Below are 17,041 nucleotides of genomic sequence, written 5' to 3'. Positions count from 1 at the left end.
TTAAAGATAATTTTTAAAATATTTTATTTATTTATTTATTTATTTATTTATTTATTTATTTATTTATGAGACACACACACACAGAGAGAGAGAGAGAGAGAGAGAAGCAGAGACACAGGCAGAGGGAGAAGCAGGCTCCATGCAGGGAGCCTGTGTAGGACTAGATCCAGGGTCTCCAGGATCAGGCCCTGGGCTGAAGGTGGCGCTAAACAGCTGAGTCTTCTGGGCTGCCCAAAGATACTTAATTATGTCTCTGTTCTTCGTCTTTATCTTTTCCCATCATGGTACATTCTTTTATTAAAGAAAGGAATATTTATGAAAATGGACTTGATGTGAATGCTCCTCAGATCAGAAGCATTTTTATTCCTGGCCTTTAGGGTCATCACAGGCTGGTCTTCACAAAGCCAACACAAAAGATAAATGATGTCAAAGCTTAGAAACAGCTCCTACAAAAATAAAATTATGCTGTAAATACATTCATTAATATTCTAAACTGTAGAATGTAGAAAATCTGACTCATTGATTAACTTTTCTTTTGGTTAGCATTGATAACACCTCAATGTTAAAAACTGTCCAGACTAGTTAATTAACTGATTTTTTTAAAACCATTATCTTTTTTTTAAATTTTTATTTATTTATGATAGTCACACACAGAGAGAGAGAGAGAGAGAGAGAGAGAGAGAGGCAGAGACACAGGCAGAGGGAGAAGCAGGCTCCATGCACCGGGAGCCCGACGTGGGATTCGATCCTGGGTCTCCAGGATTGCGCCCTGGGCCAAAGGCAGGCGCCAAACCGCTGCGCCACCGAGGGATCCCAATTTTTGAGAACAGGGCTATTTCTATAATATGGAAAAGATCATCTTAACATTTACTTACCCTGAAATTCTGTTCATATGCAACAATCAGGTTGGGTTAATAACTGTTTAGCTTAATATCATAATATTTTTTCTTTATATTTGTATATAAAATATAAAAATATTTATTTTTTCTTTATATTTGATTTGGTCTCCTTCACTGAATTAGAACTATGTTCATTGTGCCATTCACCTCCCTTTTAATGATGAGGAAGTAAAAGTGAAGACTTGGCCTTCTACATCTACAATATGTAGTTTGTCAGTTACAGAGACAGAAACAAACACGCTCTATTTCTGACTTGCTGTTTATTTCCTTTGTTGCTCCTAAATATATAAAAAAAAAAAAGTCTGTCTGTGGCCTGAATACACCTGAAGTTGGAATCCCTTTCTGCTTAACATTTTTTCATTCTTGGTAAAATCCAAAATGATGGATAAGCAGGTAAAATATTTTCTTTATGCTTGTGTTAGATGTAACACTGTTGAAAAAGGAAGACTAACATGGAGTTCCTGAATGTGATGCTGCCTTGACTCAGGCCACAGCTATTTTGTCACTTCTCCTAGTGTGAGGGGACTTTTTTCAAACAGTTCCTTCCTGAGATATGAAATGTAATAGCAGATATAGAATTGAACTGAAAAGGCATTTGGCATTAGAAAAGACCTGTCTTAGGTATGGATGGAAAAGGGTGATTCTTACTGAAATCATCAGCAAATCTAAGACCCAGATACTTCCCATTATAATGGGGTAAACAACAAGAGCAAATAGCCTAAGGTTGGTTTCAATTCCAATTTGTTCATGTTCTATTTTGTGCATCCTTTGAAAGCTACTATTTTATCCTTCTCATAACTTGTCAAATTTTTGTTTATCTAACAATTACAGAATGATATTTTATAGGTGCAATTTAAAACACTATGATTTCTTTTTTTTAAAGATTTTATCTATTTATTCATTTATTTAGACACAGAGAGAGAGAGAGAGGCAGAGACACAGGCAGAGGAAGAAGCAGGCTCCCTGCAAGGAGCCCTATGTGGGACTCGATCCTGGATCCTGGGATCACACCCTGAGCCGAAGGCAAAGGCTCAACTGCTGAGCCACCCAGGCATCCCAAAACACTCTGATTTCTTATGTGTGCAATCATTTCTTCACAGTTCTTCTCTCCTGTTACATTTCCTACTCTGAATTAACCTGTTAATATATTTGTCCATGTTTCTATAACATTATTGAATTAACGTGTGTGTGTGTGTGTGTGTGTGTGTACATGTGAGTGAGAGAGGGAAAGAAATAGAGGAATTGTGGATGTTACTTGTGTTCACCATAATCTATTAGCATCACATTATATTTGGTGTTATGAGTAATTCAAATGAGGTAAGGCCTGAATCCTATCCAAGCAAAACTATTATTTTGTTTAGAGATACAAAATTTTCAGACACATATCTTTTGTAATTAGAAGGCAGTATGCAAAACTATACTGTACAAGTGGAAGAATAGTGATTGATAGAGATCCCTAGTACAGAAATGGATCACTGCCCCCTAGGTTGGCCAAGGAAGGATCCTGAACAAAGTCCACACCAAAGTCAGTATAAATTGAGGCCCTGAAGAGTTTAATGTTTTGCTGTGCAAAAGCAAAAACAGAAAATAGCATGTTTATCCTCCTTCCTCTCTTTACTTCTACCCAAGCTGTTCTTCCAGTATTTTTTACCTCTTTTCATTCAAATCCTGTTTTTTAGATTGATATGTTTAGATTGATAAGCTTCTAAATATATTTTTAGCAGCAGAGCACTTGCCCAAAGAAAATATGTATGTAAAATTTAATTATACTTTTATCTATCATCTATCTATCTATCTATCTATCTATCTATCTATCTATCTAATCATCTATCTACATATCTCTCTCTCTCTATATATATATATATATACACACACACACACACACATACACATAAACACATACATACAGACTTATCAGATCAAAGCAGTTCCACTCTGATTGTGTGGGAGCCAGGGCAAGTACCTTAATGATTACACTGTCGCCTGCTACTCCCTCCCTTTAGGCGCATCCTGGGAACTTCCTAGGAAAACGTGTCCAGCTCAAAACTATTTTAAAAGAGATAGATTTGTTCAGATTCTAGGGAATAATAATGTACTTTAGCCTTTAAATAGATATTCTAATATAACTTGCATCCCAAAGCATCTAAGTTAATATGGAATAAAAAGTAACAGAGTTTCATAAACTTGTCAGAACTCTAACTGAATAGCCAACAATCTCTCTTCCAATTTTATTTAATAGAGGACATTAAAAAAATAAAGCACATTTTATTCTGAGTTTTTTAAAGACAGAATGGGATCGATGGGAGCCAGTCTTTGATACTGCCACAGACCAAGCCAGACATTTTATTGTGCTAAGGATGAGCACAAATTTTCCTATGGTCAGTACAGACATTAGCTACCAATAATTTTAGAACTTTTAAGAATGTTATTTGTCAGAATGAAGGATACATTTGAGCTTCCTGTGCAAAAGTCAAACAAAATCTCATCCTGGACTGTACTTTCCCTTTTTCAAGCTGTTATTCCCCTACATTTTTCTTGCCTCTTTCTTTTCAAATTAGACACTTCCTTCAAATTTCCCCCTCCTCCACAGCCATACCTTTATTCATATCTTAAAATATGTATGGAAACTACCCTGAGCCAACTACTTATCTATATATTTGTTCAATCTGCAAGCTTTAAGCCAGGAACTTTTTTCTATATTTCCTGTTGTCTATGTTTTAAATGCCCTGAATTTTGTTGAAGCTTTAAACATTTTTGAGCACAAAGTGCATTAAGTGTACCATATGTGCAGAACATTGATTAAACACTTGAACTTTTGACATTATATGTATAATATATATTATATATATTATAATTTAAGTCACTAAAATGATCTTGTCTAGTTAAAGCATCTCTTCTTTATTCTAATAATGAAAAAAGTGCTCCAAAGTGTGAGATTTCCATTAATTAATGACACTGCTGATTCTTTTTTATTCCTTAGATTAAATCTAAGGAATAAAATCTTCATTCGGGACAAAATGAGAAAATCTTCATTCGGGAATACCTCATGAGATCACACCTGTCAGGTGTGTGTGTAAAACCCAACACCTCCAGCCCTTAGCCCTCATACTATTGTGACAAACAAAACCAGTAGATGGCACTATCACTTAGCAAAAACTAATACTGAATTTTTTAGGCCTTTTGTACAATAATCAAACTATTCTTAAAATTCCCCAATAGTATGAGCTGACAAAGACCTTGCTTAGCCACAATCAATCTTTATTCACTGGTAGATTAAAGTGGTTAGATATACTTGATTGCACCAAGCTCAGGATAAAACTTTGACATAATTCTGTATTTGTTGAGCATTTATACCTTTAGCACATTGCTGCCTTTTGTGTCCATTTCACAAATATATAATTCTAGAATCACATTAAAATTTGTTTTTAAATTTCTCATTTGATAATGTAAGTTATTATCCTTAAAGTTGTGTTCTCAAATTTAGAAAGAGTAGAGACTGTTTTATATAACTATAAATGCTGCATAATGTTCAAAACCCTTATAAAGCATCTGGGTTCTGACAGATGTTGCTTGTATTGTAGAAGTTCTCAAGCTATTTTTTTTTTCTAACTTGTTTTGCTCAGATAATAATAATGTGCTTTGTTTCATGGATCTATCTTTACTGGCACCTCAATGCCGCTTATATTATAGTTTACCTTACCAGGTTAAGTAGCAAATTTAAGTAGTCATAAATGCTAAAAATAACAGAGGTTACCATATAATAAGCATTATAGATGACCTTGTCTTATATTTTTGGTTTTGCCTATCAACATTCTTTTAATTCTTGCTGTGTAATTCTTTAGAATGATTGACATGGGCAGCCCAGGTGGCTCGGTGGTTTAGCACCACCTTCAGCCCAGGGCCTGATCCTGGAGAGGCGGGATTGAGTCCCACATCGGGCTCCCTGCATGGAGTCTGCTTCTCCCTCTGCCTGTGTCTCTGCCTCTCTCTGTGTGTGTCTCTATGAATAAATAAGTAAAATCTTAAAAAAAAAAAAACTCTAGAATGATTGAACATAAAATTAAAGCCCTGATAATATGTTCAGAATTGAATGTAGAGGGCCTTGTAAGAAGTGAATTAGAGTTTGTGATGGTGGTTGTGGTTTTACTGCACTTGTTCTGTTTTCTCCAAAATTCTCAAGACCAAACCGAATGCATAGTAGCTAGCTATTTTTATGTTTATCATCATGCCCCTTTTAATAAAGTACAAATAAAAATGACACTTTATGAAAACATGTCATGGAGTGGAAGCAATATATATAGTATGTATACTTAGAAATATAATGTGTATATAAAAAATGATCTGCCTACCTCTAATAAATATAACTACTAAGTTGGGTGCTTAATGGAAATGAATTGAATTGAGTAAAGCTCCAAGTGTATCCACTGGAGTAAATCAATGTTCTAAATTCTGTAGAAACCAACTGGAGTGTGTCACACAAGCATCCAAAGAAAACAGGTGGTGATTTCAGATTTCCCAGGTGAGGATTACAATCAAGTTGCAATTGTGGATCTCTCCTGTGTCAGAGCAAAACGGATTGTTCTTTATAGTCATGCTCTGCTGGTGTTCTGTTTGCTGCAGACATTGGCTTTTCAAGCGACATCTCCTTTACAGGCAGATAAATTCATTTTTTTTTTGCCAAAGACATTCATAATTGTCAGAGCCTTTGCTGGTTATCTTTTTTTTTTTGTTTTTTAACTGGGGTAAATCAATTGTTTAACTAAATAGTGAGAAAATGCTCACACATTTCTTCTTTCTTCTACTAGCTGTAGCTTTCTTTCAGGCTTTCTGAAATGCCCCCCTGCTAATCAAAGCCAAACAGTGCATAATGGACTTTCTTGAAAGCTGAAATGTATTTATCCTAAGTATGAATGAAGCATTTGAGAAGCCTCTGATTTAATCTTTGCTATTTGTTTTGCCTTGTCAAGTGATTGACAGGATGAGGCAAGCACAATCCATTTTTCTGATTAATATACTACCATGCACTTTGATTTGCTCCATATGAAGGTTACAAAGATGAGGTGGTGCCACCAAAGAAAAGACAAGTTCTCATAAAGGAAAATGCCAAATGCATTCTGTTTTGTGGAAGATAGCTAAGGCTGTAAAGTTTAATGCAAGAATCAGGGGCTTGGAATGGAAGAACCAGAGAAGCCTGGGAATAGGCTTCTGCTGGCTGACTTAATGGTTAGACAGGTGCCTCAGCATATGGGATCTTTCTAGGAGGCACTTTACCCACCCACCCCTCCATCAATGTTAATATTATTAAATCAATATCAGTTTACTGGCAAATCTTATTATTATACTTGGCAGCATTTCTGTTTCTTGTGGGAATAAGAGGATATGTATCTTCCAGTGAATGAGGTTAGTTTTAGATTCATTCAAATAAGGTAATCCTTATGACCTTCTGTTCCATCACTAGGAAATATATTTATTAGTTCTTACCTAAAGGGGTTATGGTAAACATTGACTCTGATGGCATATGTAAAGTGCCTGATACATGACAGGAGTTCATTTAACATTAATCGAAATCTTGCATTCTTTTGCAAGTGTGATCAATGTAAAGATTGTGACATAACAAATTATTTTAAGAAGGAGCTTTCTTATACTTTCACAAATGAAAAAGAAACTACTTCCACAAATGAAAACACTCTATTTCATGAGATTAATGTAAACTAGTATTCAAAATTTCCTTTTGAACTAGGAAAGCTGAAGGGACTCCATTTGAGAAAGGCTCCATCTCTGCTATTTTTAGGCTGGGCCCCATTTACTCGTGTTTTATATTTTACCTCTGAATAAGCCAAAGAAGTTATGTTCCCATTTCAAGGAGAAAGCAAGAAAGTTCATCATTCTTTGAGTTTTGTCCAGGCCTCAAACACCTGATGACACTTAAGAAAAGCCAGATTCCAAACATGTTCCTGAAGATTAGCTTCAAATAAACCTCTGCTGATGTTGGCATCAATACCTCCACTTTCAGTAATTTATGGAATAACACCTAATGTTCACCAGACACTCACTTTTCATGGGACCCTACTGTGGATTCTTGAAGAAACACATACTCTGGGCCCTTTTTTGGCAAAATCTCCTAGATGAGACTCATGATGATGAGGAGAATAATGAGACTCATTTTCCTTTCTTTTCTGAGTCTTCCAGACACTCCATATGCTATTCTCTGTCACTCACACTGTTTAAAGAACTCCATTTTCACTTCCTCTGGCTTGAGTTTGGTTTCTGTCCTGCACTGAGCCACGGACCCTCTTGGCTGGTCTGTGGATCCTTCCTGGGTTCTTGGATCCAGCCTGCCTGCACCACTTTCTTCTCCTAAATCACTCTTTGATAACATTTAAAGAAGGAATAGTTTGCTAATTTCCAGTTAATTTTCCCTATGTAAGTAAATGATTATAGTATTTCCAGAGCATAAGACAGACAATTATAATTTTATAACTTATTGCTCAGACATCATAACATGACATTACTTACTGTATTTCCCAAAGGCACATCACCATTAGTAAATTATTCAAGCAATAGACAAAATAGTGTTCATTGGATTCAACTCATTATTTTACTACCGAATTGATATTGACTCAATGGTAAAGCAATTTAACATTCTATAGCCCTGTGACATACTTAAAATGAGAAGAGTGACTTATTTAATATGGTTTTGATATGAGAATTAATGGCTTGAATATGTCATTCGAAACTTGGAAATATTCTACAGTGCCAATGCGTAACATTATTTAGGTAGAAAGGATAGGCATTATAAGGAAGATTATATTTTGCATTTATTAGAACTTGCAATTCACATTCAATGAAATTCCAAAGTTTATTTCCAACACTACTCATGTTTTACTTATGCCTTTATCTCAAAAACAATTAACTCCTTGAATGAGGTGAGCAGATCAGGGTGCTTTGGGGTTATGCATGGATAAAATAATCATTTCTAAGACAAATGATTTTGTCCATCTTATTAATTTTATTCTTATTTATTTTTTTCAATTTGAAAGTAGTTGTTTATTAACTGACCACATTTACAAAAATAATCATGGTAGATACCTTACTTCATCTTTCTAGTAAGCCTATTGATCTGATCATCCCTGTCACCAGCATCTCTACCTTCTACAGAATGGTGGTCTCTTCTTTGTTCCCCCTCATGGAGAAGATAATTTGAAGGGCCATAAGAAATTGAAGGCTTCTTTGAAATGTTCTCCAACAGAATAGATCTCGTGAATCAGATCCTCCAGGCGGAGGATGACATGTTTACCAAGAGATTGAGCAATTAATGTGTTATTTGTCACGGTAATTCACTTCTTATCGATTTTGCCATAACCACGCTTATGGATCAATTCTTTCATTGACTTCAGGTTTGTGTACCCCCATGCTATCTATGGTTCCATAAACCTTAGCATGCTAAGAGAAGTCTTGTTGAGCTTAACAAAAATGACACTGAAGATCTTGCAGAGGCAAAGAAGCTGGCAACACCTTTCAAACTTTAGGCTCACATCGAGACCTCTAATCCTGGTGGCAAATGACAATCTGGGTTTCCCCAAGTACATAGAAGTTGCCATCTTTTCTTGACATCCCAGCCATTTGAATCCTAGTTCTGTACATCTACTTATATTCCTTGTAGTAAAGCTTAGCTTTTTCATAGAAAAGTTTTCTCCTTGCCATTCAAAGCACCTTTTCGGCAAACTTCTATCTCAGATGCTTGATCTTCAACTCTAAAAAATTCCTTTGCTCTTTCTTAAGGGTTTCTAGTTTAAGGAACCTTCTTTTTCATCTCTTCTGCACCCTCTATGGCTCCAGTAAGAAAGGTCATTTTATTAATTTTAAATAAAATTAAACTATATTTAATCATAAATAAAATTTCAAAGTTGATAAATCCATTTTAATATGTGGGGATTACTTTCTACCAATAATTTTAGTACTGATGATAATTATGTGATCAACAATTATTTGTTGGTCAAATTATATGGTTAGTAACAATATAAACTTCTCCCCCATAAATGTTTCTTCTAAGTGTTATTTTAAGTGTCTAAAACTTAGAATACAAACACAAATTCATTTTTATATTTACCCTGAGACTATTTCTTCTGTATATGGGAAATGGAAAAAGAGAGAGAGAGAGAGAGAGAGAGAGGAAGAGAAGGGAGATACTTGGAAACAGCAGCTATCTTTAAAAATCATACTGTTTTAGACAAGCTGTTCTAAAATAGTGAATTTTAGGATGGAAGCTGAACAATCCTAAGTGAATGAAAATTACAGAATGGCGGCATGAATGGGAAAAGGAGTGTTGAGAAAAGAGGACAAAATAAGAAAACGAACACTTTCTCCGCAAGGAGTACCTGACTGGGAAGGGAGATAAACGCAAACCCAAAGGAATCCTAATTCCTGCTCATGACAATTTACATTTTTTTCCTTTTCCTTTTGTCTTCTTACATCTCTATTTCTGCTCTTTCTCTTTCTTTCTCCTTATTGCTTTAGTTTTCCCTTAGGTTACTTCACTCATGATCTTGCTGATTCTTCATATTTCTGGTGTTCTTTTAACCTCAGGAAGATATTCAAAGTAGTGGATAAATGAAGCTAGAATGGCTATTTTATTTGGTTTATGTTGCTAGAGAGACGAGAGATACTCTGGGGCTTACAATTCTGAAGCACTTAAATTTATCTAGTAGGATACATTGTTTAAAAAGATTTTATTTATTTACTTGAGAGAGAGATAGAGAGAGAGAGAGGTAGCACAAGCAGGGGGAGCAACAGAGGGAGACGGAGAAGCTGGCTACTTGCTGAGCAGGGAGCCTGATGCAGGCTTGATCCCAGGTCCCGGGGTTGTGACCTGAACTAAAGACAGGTGCTTAACTCATTGAGTCACCCAGGTGCCCTGGTAGGATACATTTTTGAAAATGTTAGTGGGTTTGATTTTCCTCTTTTTATTCCTTTCTTTTCCTTATTGCTTAGTCTTTTCTATACTCAATTTCAAGAAAAAGGTAGATGAAAAATAGGCTTCACAACACTGACCTTCACAGATCCCAAATTAACCAGTAAGCCTCCTTACACACAGGCACACACATATACACATATAAATTATCCACCCCTATATCACCTGTGGATACAAAATAAAAACCTTAAATGAAGAGTCTAAGATTGCTTATTTTTATCTCTGTAGTAGGATGAAGTTAGTTGAGTGAGAGAAGAAGAAGTACATTATTCATATGCCTATTATTGATGGTGATTGATACGACTTCAGATATCAGGTACTATATCTCAGACTGACTACTATCCCTACCATGTGAGTAAACTCTGAGAAAATGGTCACATCCTAATGGATAAATCAATGTATAGAGAATATGTAACTCTCAGAACCAACTGATATTTTTTTTTAAATCTGAAAATACTGGATTGAGAAGGTACTAATAATGCTTGAAATCCATTAAAGAGTTACCAATTATTTGTCAGAAGGAAGTTTGCAAATGTATCTAAACTCTGACTTGATTTTATTCCTAGATATATACTCTAGAGAAATTCTTGCTCCTATGCAACAGGAGACAGGCATAATATTGTCCAAGTATCAAAGTAGATAATATAACAAAATTAGGAAACATTGCTTAACAAAATCATGGATAAATTGTGGAATATTACCAGAATGGAATGCTATGCATCAATTAAAATGAATAAACATAGCTACATGAATTAAAAAAACATAATATTGAGTCCCTAAAATAAGTAAAAGAATAATATAGCTTAAACCTTTAATATACATATAAACACTAGCTTAATGAAAAATATAAAAATGAAATATATATTTATATTTATGTATATACATACATGTATACTATATATAGTAAAAAATGGAAATAAATTGAAGGAAATAATTAGCAAGAAATTTAAGACCTTTACAGAACAAAACGAGGAACACCTTGTGGATTTCAAAAATAAGCTTGATTTTAAAAATATGAATGTCATCATTGAAGCTGAATATTTTCTTAATAGTATTATTTTTAGTTGCCATATATATTTCATATGCTTTACACATACAAAATGTATAAAATATTTTTTAAAAATTAAGTGAAAGTAAAAGCAGTGTAAATCCTTATAAAATATATATATTAGTGAAAGTATTGATTTGATGCTTATGGTAGTAGAAGTTGGAATAATTTCTTCAAAACCAATTTTGCAACATGGATCAGAACATTTAAAACATTTTTAAATTTAAATTCAATTTAATTAACATATAGAGTATTATTAGTTTCAGAGGTAAAATTTAGGGATTTATCAGTTGCATATAACACCCAGTGTACGTTATTTCACATGCCCTCCTAAATGCCATTACCCAGTTTTACTTCATCCTCCCCACCCGCCACCCCTCCAGCAACCCTCAGTTTGTTTCCTATAGTCAAGGATCTCTTATACTTTGCCTCTCTCTCTGATTTAATCTTGTTTATTTTGCTTTCCCTTTTCCTATGTCCATCAGTTTTGTTTCTTAAATTCCACATGAATGAAGTCATGATATTTGTCTTTCTCTGAATGAGTTACTTCGTTTAGCCTAATACTCTCTAGTTCCATCTACATAGTTGTAAATGGCAAGATTTCATTATTTTTGGTGGTTGAGTAATATTCCAGACATATATATCACATATTCTTTATCCATTCATCTGTCGATGGACATTTGAGTTCTTTCCACAGTTTGGCTATTGTGGACATTGTGGCCATTAACATCGGGGTGCATGTGCCCTTTTGAATCACTATGTTTGTATCCTCTGGATAGATACCTAGTAGTGCATTTGCTGGGGTGTAGGGTAGCTATACTTTTAACTCTTTAGGAATTTCCATACTGTGCTTGAGAGTGGCTGCACACCATGCATTCCCACCAACAGTATCAGAGGGTACCTTTTTCTCCATATTCTTTTCAACATTTGTTGTTTCCTGTCTTGTTAATTTTAGCCACTCTAACTGGTGTGAGGTGGTATGTTATTGTAGTTTTTATTTGTATTTCCCTAGTGTCAAATGATGTTGAGCATTTTCATGTGTCTGTTGGCCACTTGTTTGCTTTCTTTGGAGAAACATCTGTTCATGTCTTTTGCCCATTTCTTGACTGGATTTTTTGTTTTCTGGGTTTTGAATTGGATAAGTTGTTTATAAATTTTGGATACTAGATCTTTATCTGATAAGACATTTGCAAATATCTTCCCCATTCTGTAAGTTGCCTTTGAGTTTTATCAACTGTTTCCTTTGCTGTGCAAAAGCTTTTTACCTTAATCAAATCCTAATATTTCATCTTTGCTCTTGTTTCCCTTGCCTTTGATGATGTGTCTAGCAAGAAGTTGCTGTGGGTGAGGTCAGAGAAGTTGCTGCCTGTGCTCTCCTCTAGGATTTTGATTGATTCCTGTCTCACATTTAGGTCATTCATCCATCTTGAGTTTGTGTGTATGGTATAAGAAAGTGGTCTAGCTTCATTCTTCGGCATGTGGTCGTCCAATTTTCCCAACCACTTGTTAAAAAGGTTTATTTCCACTTGATATTCTTTCCCGCTTTGTCAAAAACTAGTTGACCACAGAGTTGAGGGTCCATTTATGGGTTCTCTATTCTGTTCCAATGATCTGTGTGTCTGTTTTTGTGCCAGTACCATACTGTCTTGGTGATACCAGCTTTGTAATACAGCTTGAAGTCTGGAATTGTGATGCTACCAGCTTTGGTTTTCTTTTTCAGCATTCCTTTGGCTATTCAGGGTCTTTTCTGGTCCCATACAAATATTAGGATCATTTGTTCCAGTTCTGTAAAAAACATTTACTGGTATTTTGATGAGGACTACATTGAATGTGTAGATTGCTTTGGGTAATAGAGACATTTTTTACAATGTTTATTCTTCCAGTCCATGAGCATGGAATGTTTTTCCATTTCTTTATGTCTTCTTTCAATTTCTTTCATAAGAGTTCTATAGTTTTCAGAATACGGATCCTTTACCTTTTCAGTTAGGCTTATTCCTAGGTATCTAAAGTTTTTGCTGCAACTATAAAAGGGATTGATTCTTAAATTTATCTTTCCTCTGCCTGGTTGTTCGTGTATATCCTGCGACTTTTCTGAATTCCTGTATCAGTTCTAGCAATTTTGAGTGGAGTCTTTTGGATTTTCTACATAGAGTATTATGTCATCTGTGAAGAGTGAGAGTTTGGCTTCTTATCTGCTGGTTTGGATGTGTTTTCTTTTTGTTGCCTGATTGTTGAGGCTAGGACTTTCAATACTATGTTGAACAACAGCTGTGAGAGCAGACATCCCTGTCAGGTTCCTGACCTTCCTTACCTTACGAGAAAAGCTCTAAGGTTTTCCACATTGACTATGATATTCACTATGGTATTTTTGCATATGGCTTTTGTGATATTGAGATACGTTCCTTTTATCTCTATAGTGCAGAGAGTTTTTATTAAGAAAGGATGCTGTATTTTGTCAAATCCTCTTGCCATATCCACTGAAAGGATTATATAGTTCTTGTCCTTTCTTTTATTAATGTAGTGTATCACATTGACTGATTTGCAGATGTTGAATCACACTTGCAGCCCAGGAATAAATCCCACTTGGTTGTGGTGAATAATCCTTTCAATGTACTGTTGGATCCTATTAGCTAGTACTTTGGTGAGAATTTTGGCAACTGTGTTCATCAGAGATATTGGCCTGTAATTCTCATTTTTTAGTCAGGTCTTTGTCTGGTTTTAGGATCAAGGTAATGCTGGTCTCATAGAATGAGTTTGGAAGTTTTCCTTCAATTTTTTTTTTTTGAAACAGCTTCAGAAAAATAGGTATTAATTCTTCTTTAAATGTTTGGTAGAATTCCACTGGGAGCCACCTGGCCCTGGACTCTTTTTTGTTGGGAGAATTTTGATTATTGCTTCAATTTCTTTGCTGGTTATTTGTCTATTCAGGTTTTCTATTTATTCTTGTTTCAGGTTTGGTAGTTTATATGTTTCTAAGAATGCATCCATTTTTCCAGATTGCCTATCTTGTTTTAATATAATTGCTCATAGCATTTTCATTTTCATAATTGTATTTCTTTGGTGTTGGTTATGGTTTCTCCTCTTTCATTCATGACTTTATTTACTTGGCTCCTTTCTCTTTTCTTTTTGATAAGTCTGGCTAAGGACTTATCAATCTTTTAATTCTTTCAAAGAACCTGGTTTTGTTTATCTGTTTTACCTTTTTAAAATTTTCTGTGTCATCGATTACTGCTCTAATCTTTAATATCTCTCTTTTCCTACTAGATTTAGGCTTTATTTGCTGTTCTTTTTTTGCAGCTCCTTTAGGTGTAAGGTTAGGTTGTGTATTTGAGACTCTTTATTTCTTGAAAAAAGACTGTATTGCTATATACTTTGCTCTTATGACTACTTTTGATGAATCCCAAAATTCTGAAGTGTTGTGTTTTCATTTCATTTTCATTTATTTTCTGTGTGTTTTTTTTTTTTTAATTCTTCTTTAATTTCCTGGTGGACCCATCCATTCTTTAGTAGGGTAGTCATTAACCTCCATGTATTTGTGTTCCTTCCAAATTTTCTCTTGTGACTGAGTTCAAGTTTTAAGGCTTTGTGGTCTGAAAATATGCAGGGAAAAATCCTAACTTTTGGTACCGATTGAAACTTGATTTGTGACCCAGTATATGATCTATTATGGAGAATGTTCCATCCATGTGAAATTGTGAAGAATGTGTGTTCTGTTGCTTTGGATGGAATGTTCTGTGTATATATATATGTGAAGCCCATCTAGTCCAGTGTATCATTCAAAGCTCTTGTTCCTTGTTGATCTTCTGTTTAGAATATCTGTCTATTGCTGTGAGTGGGGTGTTAAAATCCCTTACTATTATTGTACTTTTACCAATCTGTTTTAATTTTGTTATTAATTGGTTTATATAGTTGGCCACTTCCAAGTTAGGGGCATAAGTATTTACAATTGTTAGACCTTCTTGTTGGTCTTTTTGGATAGACACTTTTATTATGATATATGTCCTTCCTCATCTCTTATTACAATCTTTGGTTTATAATCTAGTTTGTCTGATCTCAGGATTACTACCCCAGCTTTCTTTTGATGTCTATTAGAATAATAAATGGTTCTCCACTCGCTCATTTTCAATCTGGAGGTGTCTTTGGGTCTAAAATAAGTCCGCTGTAGACAGCATAACAATAGGTCTTTTTTTTTTAAATTCATTATGATACCCTATGTCCTTTAATTGACTCACTTAGCCCATTTACATTCAGAGTAATTTTTGAAAGATATGAGTTTAGTGCCATTATATTACCTGTAAAGTCATTGTTTCTGTAGATTGTCTCTGTTCCTTTCTGATCTTTGTTACTTTGGGGCTCTCTCTTCACTAAAAGAATCCCCTCATGGCAATACCAAGAAGAGAGCTGGTGCCTGGACTCAAGTGTTTTCAGCAGGCTTTCCCACTCTGATGCCTGGGAACTCTGCCAAACTCAGGCACCCCCATTCTTCTTGTGACCCAGGAGATCCTGAGACCACACTGTTCCACCTGGGATTCCTCATAGTATTGCCACCTGAGCATCTTTAAACCAGGGATGTCTCCCACTGTAGTAGACTTGTAAAAGATCCAATTTTGTGCTCTGCTGCTTATAATACTTTGTGGTGGCTTCCTTAAGCAAGCTCCCACTCCTCTGCCCTACCTTTAGATATATTGCCCTGGATTCATATCTCTGCAACTCCTACCTTCCAAAAAGTGGTTGCATTTCTATTTGTAGAATTGCAGCAATTCTTTTCTAAGATCTCTGGCTTATTTCGTGAGTGTTCAGAATGATTTGATAACTATCTAGCTGAATTCCAGGGACCAGGTGAAATTAAGGTCCCCTACTCCTCCACCATCTTAACTTGGATTGGAGCATTAAAAATGTTGGCAAAGTTTGCCCCAACAATACAACTTCCATTAATTTTTCCAAAAATGTAGTTATGAATACATAGAGAGGTTTAATTATAGGTTGATTTATCCCCTTGTAATGTGCCTTGTAATAGCAAAAATTGGAACTAAAATAAATGTTTGACAATTAGGGAGTGATAATATAAATAATGGCATTCCTTTTCACTGGATTATTATACCATCATTAATATAATTTTTTAAAAATAATGCAGCATGTAAATATTGTCAAGTTCAATGTCCACATTCGCATCAACATTCTTACAGCGTACCTTGCTCTCAAATATATTCCCTTTAAATTACCGTTTCTTGTTTGTACTTGTGCTTATGTATTTATTACATGCTATAACATAATACAATATCTACTTGCATGTCTTCTATTTTTCCTCCAATTTACTATCTCATGTCTGTGTATGCATTTAAAATAATTCTAATATAATTAAAAATATATTTCAGATAGTTGCCTATTTTTATCACATGTAGTAGGAATTACAAATAATATATCTTGAATGCTTTTAATTGGGTATAAGGTCCTGATTAACTTTGGTTTGTAGGCACCTAGTATATAATGCAATAAAGTATCTCCTTACACCTTTTGGGTAGGCATACTCAAGAAAACTGGGTAAGGCTGAGGGTTGGCAGGATGGGAGATATGGAACATTCCCAAATATCTAGTGTTATGATGACCTAATGGAATCAGTCTGGAGATCAATATGGCAAAGACTAATCAAATGAGTAAATATATGATCCAAACATTTAACTACTGTATATGATAACCAGAGAAACTTCTGGATGGTGTAACTGGGAGTATTGTATATTATATGGCATTAAGGAGTTGGAATTGATCTGTGCTCATGTCTGGGGGAGAATACAGGTAAAATGTGGTAAGGACACAGCATGCAGTGCTTCTCTGTGGTTAGAATCAGTGGAATAAACAAACCCATAAATATAAATGAACTAAACATACAACTAAAAAGTGGATGAGGCTATAACAAAGAGATCTAAAACTATGGTACTTTAGAAAACAGACATTATTTTTCTCTCTTGTGTAATATGCCCCATGTCACTTTAGCCATTTTACTCTATACCAACCTAATTTTGTACAACCTATGTACATGCTCATGGTTTTTAAATTTTTAAAAAAGAGTTTATTTATTTATTTGACAGAGATGGAGATAGAGAGCATGATCCAGAGAAGAGAGGG

Source organism: Vulpes lagopus, chromosome 16, assembly GCF_018345385.1.
Source record: "Vulpes lagopus strain Blue_001 chromosome 16, ASM1834538v1, whole genome shotgun sequence".
Lineage (NCBI taxonomy): Eukaryota > Metazoa > Chordata > Mammalia > Carnivora > Canidae > Vulpes > Vulpes lagopus.
Note: the sequence above shows the minus strand (reverse complement) of the source record.